We start from the raw sequence: 11,378 nt of genomic DNA, 5'->3' as shown, positions 1-11,378 counted from the left end.
TTAAAAATTTACGGGCGATGTACTGTATATAGATATTTTGAAATAAAATTAATAGAAAAATGAAGAACGGCAAAGTTAAGATCGTCCAAGGTGAAACGATAATCGACAGAAAAATATCATTATCGGCCATAATGATGTACCGCAACGAAAACTTAACAGAAAATTTTGAAGAAATGAAGCTTCAGTACATCGGTAACAAACACACGGATGAAAAATCGCTCGATCAGGAGAGAGAGTTAATAGATACTAGGTCGATAAGGGGAAAAGCACAGATCAGGAATATTCTAACATCAGGGTATGGAGTAGGGAAAATTAATAATCTCAGTTAGTTTTTAAAATTTCAAAATACGATTTTGAGTTCTAAAAATTCAAAAAATAAACGATATATGGGATGTATCTTATTTAGAAAAAGGAGGGCTAAGAGAGTAGGATAATCGACTGTATGAATAATATGTAACTGATATTTTATGCGACTGGAATAGTATCGACAAAAATTAGAATAAGGAAAAACAAGTTTTTTTTGTCTTCAGTCATTTGACGGGTTTGATGCAGCTCTCCAAGATTCCCTATCTAGTCTAGTGCTAACAAAAAGTAATGGAAATATTTATGTTCATTTGAAATAATATCGATCGGGAAATAAATTGTGAAGATTTTATTATTTAATCTAGCGATACAAATAAGAATTATAAATATGTTTCTTTAGATGTTAATGAAAATTTAATTAAACAGATATAACAGAGATGCAGTATTTTTTGTCAAGTGTGCCGCAAAAGGAAAAAATAAAAATTATTAGGTATGTGGTCAAGGTCGCAGACAGCAACGTCGCCAGCAGTTTTGTCGATTTCGCAATACCGGCTAGAATTTGTCAACAAATGTGAACTTACCAACGAATTACACACGCAAGACTATTATTAATAGTAATAATTGGTGGGGAAGACGATGTTACCAATCTATCGGACATTTCTGTTCGTGAGGCGAGTACATAAACATCGGTTGTGGAGTGTAAATCTTTTGTTATCGATAAATCATCGCGCTAAGCTCTTTACAAGATTTACGTTATATAAATATTTTATTTAATTCTTACTTACGGTTCGCGGCTGTTTCTGGATTGCCGGAATATAATAAAAAAAAGGTAAAATTAGATTTTATTATTTTTGTATTTTCGAATGTAATGTGTATTCGATGCAGAGTGTAATATTTTCTGTTTAGTCTTCTGTTCTTGTAGCGTAAATGTTATTTACCGTATTGTTTTCCTTTATTATAGTTGACGCGTAAACTCTTCTTGCGATTCTGGTATATAATTATAAATTTAACAAACTTTAAATAGCGTTTATGCGATTTATTATGTTTTTCTTTTATCTTACGTAACCGCTACCCGATCAGACCATCAGGAAACGATAACGAAAAGACTTTAAGGAATAGGAACGTATCTCATCGACCCCAATAATAGTAAAATTTTATATAGAAATAACCCACTACTGTACGCAAGAAAGAGTTGCAGGAATCCAGATTTTTAGACGTTAGCGAATTAAATTTTTATAAGGCTCGTATTTATGTATTGTATTGTAATCAGCAGCTCCCGGGTATTTTTGGGTGAAGGAGGAGTTAGTATTTAGCATATGCAAGCGTATTCCTGGAATAGTAGTAATTCTAACAGATATTACGTTAAAGTCTAGGTTTTTTATTTTTATATAATTCTTGCACTAACTACATAGCAGTGACTGAGATGCGCAGAGCAGCATGGCGCATCACGTGTCCCCTCTGCACCAATAGCAACAGAGTAGGGAAGCGCAGCTGGCCTGGCAGCACACACACACACACACACACACACTTAACGAGAAAGATGGCGTCATCGAAGTAGCTATACGTCATTTATTATAAACATTTAAATAGCTATTAAAAATTAATATTAAAATTAAAAACCGTAAAATTCTACAATAAATCACAGAATCGTCCTAAAATTGATCAAATCACTTGAAAATGTTCACAGAAATATACTCATGTCCTAATACTAATCGAGTAAATATTTAATTAATAAATATTTAATAAAAACAGAAAACTGAGGGACGCGAAAACACGTGGTTTTAATACGGCCCTCTTACCTAAAATATATCCTTCTTTACACGTGAAAAAGATATTGTTTTAAACGGTTAATTACTTAAGAGTTAAAAACTACATGAAGTCAATAAACGAACCCGTAATTTAAATGTAAATCGGAAAAACAAATAAAATAAATCGCGTGATGTACACATTATTAAATATATAATCAACTTTTTAATGTAACCCTTAACTGGGCCCGCAAAGGGTAATCTTATCCACGAGTGCGTGGGGTCGCTTTCTTTCATTAATTAAAATTTTATTGGGGGCTATAACTCTGGAACCGATGAAAACAAGTACCGCTTACGATATATCGTAGAAAACCTCTCGATCAGAGCTTATTACTGCAGTTAAGAAAAAGTCCAAAATCCAATTTTTTTAAATTTTGGCTTTTTTGGACGCTTTTGGTTCATCCGATTGTAATCAAAAGGGGAGGTGCACAACTAGATGTGTTACAACTGTTTTAAATCCAAAATTCCAACATTCTACGGCCAATCGTTTTTGAGCTACGCGAGGTAATTACGTACGCACATACATATGTACAGACGTCACGCAAAAACAAGTGAAAATGGATATTTCCGTTGAAATCTGAAAACCGAAATTATTCGCGATTACAATACTTCCTTTTACGTAAAAATAAAAGTTGTAAATTATAAGTAAAAAATAACTAAAACACTTTAAGGAATATATCTTATCGATCCTAATAACGGTAAAATTATATAAATAAATAACCCACAGTATGCGATAAAAGTCGCGGGCATCCAAAATTATATAATGAACTAAGTTTTGATTAGTCTCGACGCACAGAATTTTATATAAGTTTAAAAACATTAGATTTAGATAAAATTAATTTGTCACCTGTTAAAAAGAAAAAAAAAATTATTACTAGTGAAATATCTATTAGAATTTTGTTATCGCTTGTAATTTTAGTAATCGTTAATTGTGTAATGTAATGTAGAATATTTAAATAAAGATCACTCGCTACCAGAAGAACGTTTATTATTATTTAAAAAAAATGTATTTTCAACGGAAAATGTTAACACACTTAAAAAGCGCGTAACATTTTTTAATAATAAATAATAGAATCCGTATTTATAATTTTTCAGATTTTTCTTTCAGCGGTAAATCTATTGGTTCTCTGATGTGTGTAATTTTCACGGGAATAAATAACAACAGACTTCGATTTTTCAAAAGGGGTGAAGGAAGGTAAAAAAAAAAAAAAATTGCCCCTGCCTCCGGTTAATTTACTAAAAAAACATAAATAAAAATAAAAAATTTAACGAGATACGATGTACTGCCACCTCCAAGATTAAAAGAACCGAGCCAGGTTGAAACATAAAGTTCGATTGTTTTATAAATATTTCCGTTTGATATGCAGATTTCTTTAATTTCTAAGGCGCTATAAACATTTTATAAAAACTCTGAATTCGCAAGCAAAGAAATCTACTTTTTTGCACCGCTCAAATTTATTCGTTATTACGGGCAATTTTTCTTGAAATAGATAAAAACAAATTACGCCTTCCAAAAATTTACTAAGCATTTTTCAAAAAATAACATTTCAATGGATATAAAATTTATTTTATTACGCAAAAATAACAAAAAAACTTAAAATATGAATCCGATTTACCTATCTTAAAATAATAATCGCAATCTTGACGGGTAATTTACAAATAATATCTAATTTTTCATCTAAACTATTACTTACAACCAGCTCGAACAATATTTATCGTTAAAATTACGGCTTGTAAACATTACAATTACTTTCTATTTTAACTTTAACTTCATTGTAATTACGGCAGCTATCCTATTAATTTTGTCCGTAATTCAAACCTAATTTTTTTCTTCCGAATTTAGAAATAATTGCAAATAAAATTACTCTTTACTCGCAGACGATAATAAACCGATGAAAACGTTACTAATATGACACGATGGTGGATAAATTGAGAAAATGAAGACGGAAATGATCATAATTTTATAAGGAATACGTTTCCGTTCGTAATTTCAAAGAAAAATCTGTTGTTTAACTGAAATCCATCCAAATCGTTTTCGGTAAACCGACCGGGTGTTGCGTGCTGAACGGATTTTGATGTCGGTTTTGCTTGCATTGTTTTATAAAGGTGTGATATTTGTTTGATACGTTTACGACCGTCGCCTATCAGTTTTACGTACCTGTAGTTTACAGAAATAAAAACTCCATTAACTCAAAGATGGACTACTTCTTTTAATTTACGGTTATTATCAAAACGATATCCACCTTTCCTTTTCCTGATTACGATGAGTTAATCGATATCGATACTGATGTATTATGGATTTATTCTACCGAATGTTTTTTAAATCCCGTTAAAAAACGTAATAAATCTTTTAAAGTGTTTAAACTTTCTACATCCGTTTATTAAATATAACGGAATAATTAACGAAACGTTAATTGTGTTTTAAGCACGATCTGAAGCAGAGTTCCAAAAATTTTGAGAAACTACGTTAACCGAATATATTATCGTAAAATACGGTAAAAAATAAGAAATTATGTATTACTCGTATCTTAAAAGTTATTATGCGTATAATTTCTTAAAAATGTCGTGTTGCCTTTCTAGTATTATTATGGGGCTTAAAAATTCCACAGTAGGAATAAATGTACATTTTTAACGTGGATAACCTATATATATATGTCTGATACGAGATAGTAATAGCGTATATAAGTAATTTAAGTGTTTATTGTGGCGATTTTTGAAACCGGGATAAAGTTGTACTTATTTATTATGCAGCATTTGTATGCTTTTTATATTTACCAGATGTAAAAAAATATTGTGTTCTTCTGAAATAGTTTTCTCATTTTCGAGGTTTATTTATTAAACCGCTCGCTAATTTACGTAATTTATATTGGATTTTACTTTAAGTTTCATTAATTTTTTATACTGTATTCACTTCTCTGTACAGCGTTTAAAAACAGCTGTCAAAAATGGGAAAATAGAATACGGGTAGAGTTGAAATTTAATAAAAATAAAATGTTGATACCAGTATTTTTAATAATATTCATTTTTTTTTCTCTTTCCGTAGGGGGAGGAAAAAGCTCTGCCAGCCGCCGTCAGGCCAGCACTAATGGCAGTGCGGGGTTCTCCCCCGCTAAAAAAACCTGCCCCCCTATCGTGCAGGGTCCGGATCTAAGCCATATGATATGTACAGTCCCTGCATGATCACACAGGCACTTTACTATCCGAATCCGTATGACCGGAAGGAGTACCCAGGGGGCGATCGAGGAGCGACGACTCCCGAAAACATCTATGTCCAGACAGGAGCCGGGTAAATTCGTAACCTGTGTTACCGTGCTTTCGCTCCGCCCAGTTCCTGACGTCGCTTAATAATATTCATTGTATGTACTGTTTAGATACGGCGTAAACAGTTTAACAAATATGTAACGTTAGAATTATAAGTAAATATGAAAAATTAGTAATTTCAGCGATTAACATTTCTCGACCGATAACGCAAAAGTATATTTCGTCGAAATAAAGTTCAAATATAATTTAGGCAACAGGTCCTTTCGCCAACCGCGCGAGAAACCGAAAAAAGGATATTTTTATCCCTTTATAAGGGATTGAATAATACCGGAAAATATGTTCGCTAGGAAACATTTCTGCCGTTTGAATAAAATTTTGAGATACGGGATCCTTAAGGTCCACATCACCTTGCCTCCTTTGTCACCTATCGTGACAAATTAATCGCCGTCACGTACAAAAAATCATCGTGCCGATTTCATCCAAATCGGTCCATCCGATCGAGAGATACCCGGTTTCTGGAATTCTTCATCGCTGAAATCGTGTCGTTTGGTTAGAAACAAGACACGAACGGTAGCGGTTCGTAGCTAGCATTAACGAGGTTGATTTTCTTAGCCTTTTCAAGGCTGCGGTTAAAGTTTTCTGTAAAATAAAAGAACCGAAAATAAGAATGAATCGATAGCAGAAAGCAGGATAATAATCTAATTCTACATTTTATTATATTCAAGAATACGGCACACCGTTTCTAAGTACATTACGCTTAAAGGCGTATTCGGTTTAATCGAATAAATAATAAAATGTCAACAGGTAATATTTTTTAGTAATATTAGGCGATAAAATGTCCGCTTAAAAACACTATACTCCAACGGCGGTTTATTTCAATTTCTATGTACGCAGAAACAAATACGTGATTAGTTTTTACTAATTATCTTCTCTTTTGCCCTTCTGATTTGGCGATCAAAGAGCCCTTGCTTTCCGCCGTCTTCTGATCGCTACTGAAAAGACAAATAAACACTTTAGAATTCCTTCCGCGGATGATCGAATTAGAGAAGCGAACGAAAAAGGAAGTTTCCGTAAACACGTGGCGTAAAAAAAACTATCTTCCGCCGACACGCCAGGGTGGGCTCTGCGGGAACGACAGTGCTTTCTCTTCCTGTCAGTTTCCTATGTGCGCATGCGCACAACAGCTAAACACCACGCCGCTGGAACTGTGAAGCGCACAATTCCGTACAAAGATTTTCGTATCTTTTTCATAAACTGGGGGATGGCTACTGACATTAAGCTTAAGGATTATTATATATTGTACAAGTATAAAGAAAGAATTTAAGAAAAAAGGACTCGTTATATCTAAATTTTATCGATAATATTAAGCGAAAACAGGTGGTGCTGGAGTCCACAGTGCCTATACGCGAGCCGCTGCTGGTCATAAAACACAAAGAATTTCAAAAATCCAGACACGCAAAATATGAGCCGTATTATTAAGTTTTTATATTTAAAAAAAAGTCAAGGAAATTATATTCATTATTTATGAATATTTTCTTAAAAAATAAATCGCAATAGACGTAAGATTTAAATCGTAATGCGTTTCTGAAATACGATAATCAGAAGGACAAGGATTTTTTTGTCTTGAAATATCAATTCCCGGGCGTTTAACTTTAATATGACGAGATAGATAACTAGTCGTCGCACCAGCATAAGGTATTGATATACGGCAAAGATTACACAAGGCTTTTCCAGGGCTTGCTTCAGAAATGCAAGTCCAGATGCGACTTCTTTTTCTGCAGCTAACATTTATAACTTTAAAAACAAATTATTCTTTTATAAAAATACTTATATTATATCTACTTATGTACGATTTAAAAAAATAGAATACCGATAAATCATTTAGGAAAAATCGGCTTCTGAATATATAAACTGAAAAAAATATATATATATTTTAGTTTTAGTACGTCGATGACAAAACCGTTTAAACTACCTTTTGTTTCCATTTTAAACTATAAAGCCTTTTTTTCTTAATATTAGTACTTCATTAAAAATAATACTTCATTTTCGGATCAAGTTACGAGAATACATCCGATAAATAGATATATAAACACATAAAAACAAGTTGTAATCTTAAACGTATTTCCATCTGTCCTTAAATAAGAAAAATAAATTTGTTGAAATTTTTTCTCTCAGGATGTAAGCTTTTTAATACACAAACAAAGAAAAAATCTTTATCTTTTACTAAATATATTGTAATGTAAATCGAAACTAATAATTTTTATTTTCCAAAGCTGTACGTAGAACAATCCAAAAAATCAGTTTAAATATCTCTTTTAACCGTTATCTTTTATTTATTTAACTTATAGCTTTTTTAAAGCAGAATAAATAGCAAGCTCGTTAAAAGAGCTTAATTTCACAAGGGTTATTATTAAATTGATACGACGTAAAGTAGCAGCAAACGAAAAATCTGTCACAATAGAATGAAGTTAAGTCAGACTATTCTCATGAGATATTTATTAAGGGGCTGATTGAGGCCGCTGAAGGAAAAATATTTAACGATTATAATAGACTACGTATAATATAATCTCTTCTTTTTCTTTTTTACAATCTTTTATAATCTTTGCTGATGATATAATTAACGGTAACTCCGGTAAAGATTCGTCGATACTAATTATAATACCGTTACGTGTAACAAATTTCAAACTTAATTGACCCACCGGGTTGGTCTAGTGGTGAACGCGTCTTCCCAAATCAGCTGATTTGGAAATCGAGAGTTCCAGCGTTCAGTTATTTTTACACGGATTTGAATACTAGATCGTGGATACCGGTGTTCTTTGGTGGTGGTTGGGTTTCAATTAACCACACATCTCAGGTATAGTCGAACTGAGAATGTACAAGACTAACACTTCATTCACACTCATACATATCATCCTCATTCATCCTCTGAAGTATTATCTAAACGGTAGTTACCGGAGGCTAAACAGGAAAAAGAAAGGATTCAAACTTAATTAAACGGTCAGTAAGCGAAGTGATATTCGGGGCGATAGAATGATAAAGATACATACTCGTGGAAAAATTTGCTAAATTTGTATATCTTAAGTGCAACAACATATGTTTTAATAAACCGGGAATCTTCGGCTGAAATTAAGATTTGAACCGAATTTCCTAAGGATGAAAACACTTATGCGGTCATTATCTTGAACCGTTACCGTCGAATGCGAACGGTTCGTCTTCTTGGTTTACAGTGCTGTTATGTCACAGAGATACGGACGGTCAAAACGCTTAAATATTGAACAATTTTAAATGTAGGTCGGCAAACGATTATGATATGATATTTGCAAAATTTTACATCTCATATTACACGACAAAATCTTTGATAAATATGGTCTTGATGAATAATTTTTCTGACTTAAAAATTCGAGAAAATTTTCGTCTTGTTTAGAGGTTTTATTCTAGAGGCGGTATCGATGACAGCCATTGTATGATTTTTAATTATCATAAGAAAAAAGTAATTTAAAAGAAATAATGTGTATAAATGCACTCCATTTAGAAATACGTTTAAAACGATATGTTTAATGATGGATAAACGTAATAAAATATTTTTTTATAGTAAGAAATGTTTTAATAAATAAAAAAATGGTTCAATCGACAATTATAAATATGATAAATAATAAAAATGTATCGGTCAAACGCTGACGGAGGACTACTTTGCAAAGAGTAATTTTAGAGATAATTATTTTTTCGTTTAATTTTTTTTTTAGTAGCTGGACGCATGAAGTAAAAGATTGTGTGACGGTGTGAGGGGGTAGGAAAAAACCCAGATGGCTTCCTTCGCTCTGATTGGCTACCGTAGGACAGTACTATATCACGTGATGGTTCGATTCAAATACAACCGTACACTTGTAACGGTCAATATTGCTATACGAGTTACAATGTTAATAAACCTATTTCTTATATACACATCCGGTATATTTAAATTAATTTAAGATTAGTCGATTATTTTATATCGATTACATTTTATAAAAATAATAATTAATCTCCTTTAATTTTAATAAATATATTAAAATATTACGATAGTTTATCGATTTTGTAAGGTAAAATTTTAATATTAAATAATAACAGATCAAATTTTTCCGATTTTATTTACAATACGACCTCGTACTATCCTACACGTATATTTTAAGGAATATGAGGTAAATGAAATTAACGATTTAAAAAAAAAACCAAATTCTTGCCTAGAATCAAACACGGGACCAGCAGATTTAGAAGGTAAGAACTATGTCGACTGATCGGCCGGTTTTTAATACGACAGAATGTTTAATTTATAAAACGAAATAAAACATTAAAGAATAAAACAAAGTAATCGGTAAAACTTGTAATTAACTCGATTAAATTTAAGGTTCTAATAAATAAAACTGTCGGCCAGATACATACAACAACGTTGCGTTAGACTCTAAAAACAACCTACATACCTACATTTATGTAATCCTTTTATGTTTATAAGTACAGAAAACATAATGTTATTTAATACATCAACTAAACAGTTTGCCGACCGACCTCGTAGGTAGGATCTAAGGATCTAATGTGTGGACGCGCGCAAATTGTGAGGGTCGACAGTTCATTTAATTCCTTACCAAAAATGCACTGCAGCAATAATATAGTTGTCGGACCTCCAGTATAATCATGCCTCATCATAGTTCTGTTAAATATTATAAGGAATAAATATAGCCGAATCAAACTTAATTTTAATCTGACGTATTTTTTATGTACCGTGTACCGATTGTTTGAAATTATTTCGTAAAATAAAAAAATTACATTACTTACTGTGACAGGAGAGCGATCCCATCTATATATTTTTAAACGTTAATAATTCAAATGGAAGTGAATATATCTTTAAAGAAATGTTATTCTATTTATTAGAAAGAATATAACTGATTTAAGATAGAAAAGAAACATTAAAGTAAAGAATTAGTATAATAATTTTATGTGTCTTTCATTAAATATTATTGAAATATTTTACATTTCCAAGCACACAACGTAGAAGGGATAAAATATTAAAAGCTAATAATTTTTCTTAATTTACTGTTATTTATTATATTTAATGGAAGAAATAGAACTACGTTGACAAACAAAACTCGATTGTTTGTCGACGTAGTTTTACGAGGTGTCATTTTATTCAAAATAAAATTCTTATTAAATTTTGTAATTGGTAAAAATTTTATCAAATAAACAATCACAAAGATATTGAAGAATAAAAAATTAAGATGACTCCATTTTGAAATCTTTGAAGTTGATGTTTTCAATTTTTTTTATTTTGTAGAATAAAAAATTAAATTTTCCAAATTTAATTAATAACCCGTTTCTGAGAAATAATTTTTTTGTTGAAAATCACAAAATTGCGTCCAGAAGGAAAACAAAGCAAAGCAGGACTTATGTTGATATGAACGTTTTTACTCATTTTGGTGTCCTGAATCGGTTTCTGGAGTTCGGCGAATACGTCCCGCAACACTCTGTACGTATGTTCTAATTATAAATATATTAAAATTATACATCAAACTGTATGTTTGATGTTTACAATCGCTGATAAAAAATGAACTCTAATCTGTGCTCATCACTGAAATATGAATTTTTGTATTCCACTGAATATTTTACATTCAATTTATTCCGACGTAAATAAATTTTTGAAATAAAATACATTTAACTAATCGGTCAATCGATCTTAAAATTAAAAATAAAAGGATCGGATAAAATAATTAATAATGAATCTTAATTCTAATATATATTTAAATTAAACGTAATGTTTATAAAATATAATTTGAAGATAAAAATTATTTTTAAAAACGATATAACAAATAAATCGCTATCAGAATCATTTACACAGAAGTGTATTTAAATGTAATCCATAAATAGATTTTTTTATGACACATTAGGAAAACATAATCACATAGTTTGTAGTAAAATATCGAGAATATATTTTAAATTAACGGCAAAAAATTTAAATACTTTACTGTTGAAAAATATACGTTA

The 11,378-nt window shown here is 31.1% G+C and overlaps 1 long non-coding RNA gene across 2 annotated transcripts in view; it reads left to right on the top strand.

The window, feature by feature from the left end:
• Window positions 1-941: 941 nt before the first annotated feature.
• LOC142317352 (uncharacterized) overlaps window positions 942-11,378 on the top strand; it is a 60,825-nt gene continuing 50,388 nt past the window's right edge. Inside the window, exon 1 of one of the 2 annotated variants that reach the window (XR_012754716.1) lies at window positions 942-1,132. This is a non-coding gene — a long non-coding RNA (uncharacterized LOC142317352). The remainder of the gene's footprint in view (window positions 1,133-11,378) is intronic. The other variant, XR_012754715.1, reaches the window with a different exon arrangement.

This window comes from Lycorma delicatula, chromosome 1, assembly GCF_047948215.1.
Source record: "Lycorma delicatula isolate Av1 chromosome 1, ASM4794821v1, whole genome shotgun sequence".
In the NCBI taxonomy this organism is placed as follows: Eukaryota; Metazoa; Arthropoda; class Insecta; order Hemiptera; family Fulgoridae; genus Lycorma; species Lycorma delicatula.
Note: the sequence above shows the minus strand (reverse complement) of the source record. Positions and strands in the feature narration are given on the sequence as shown.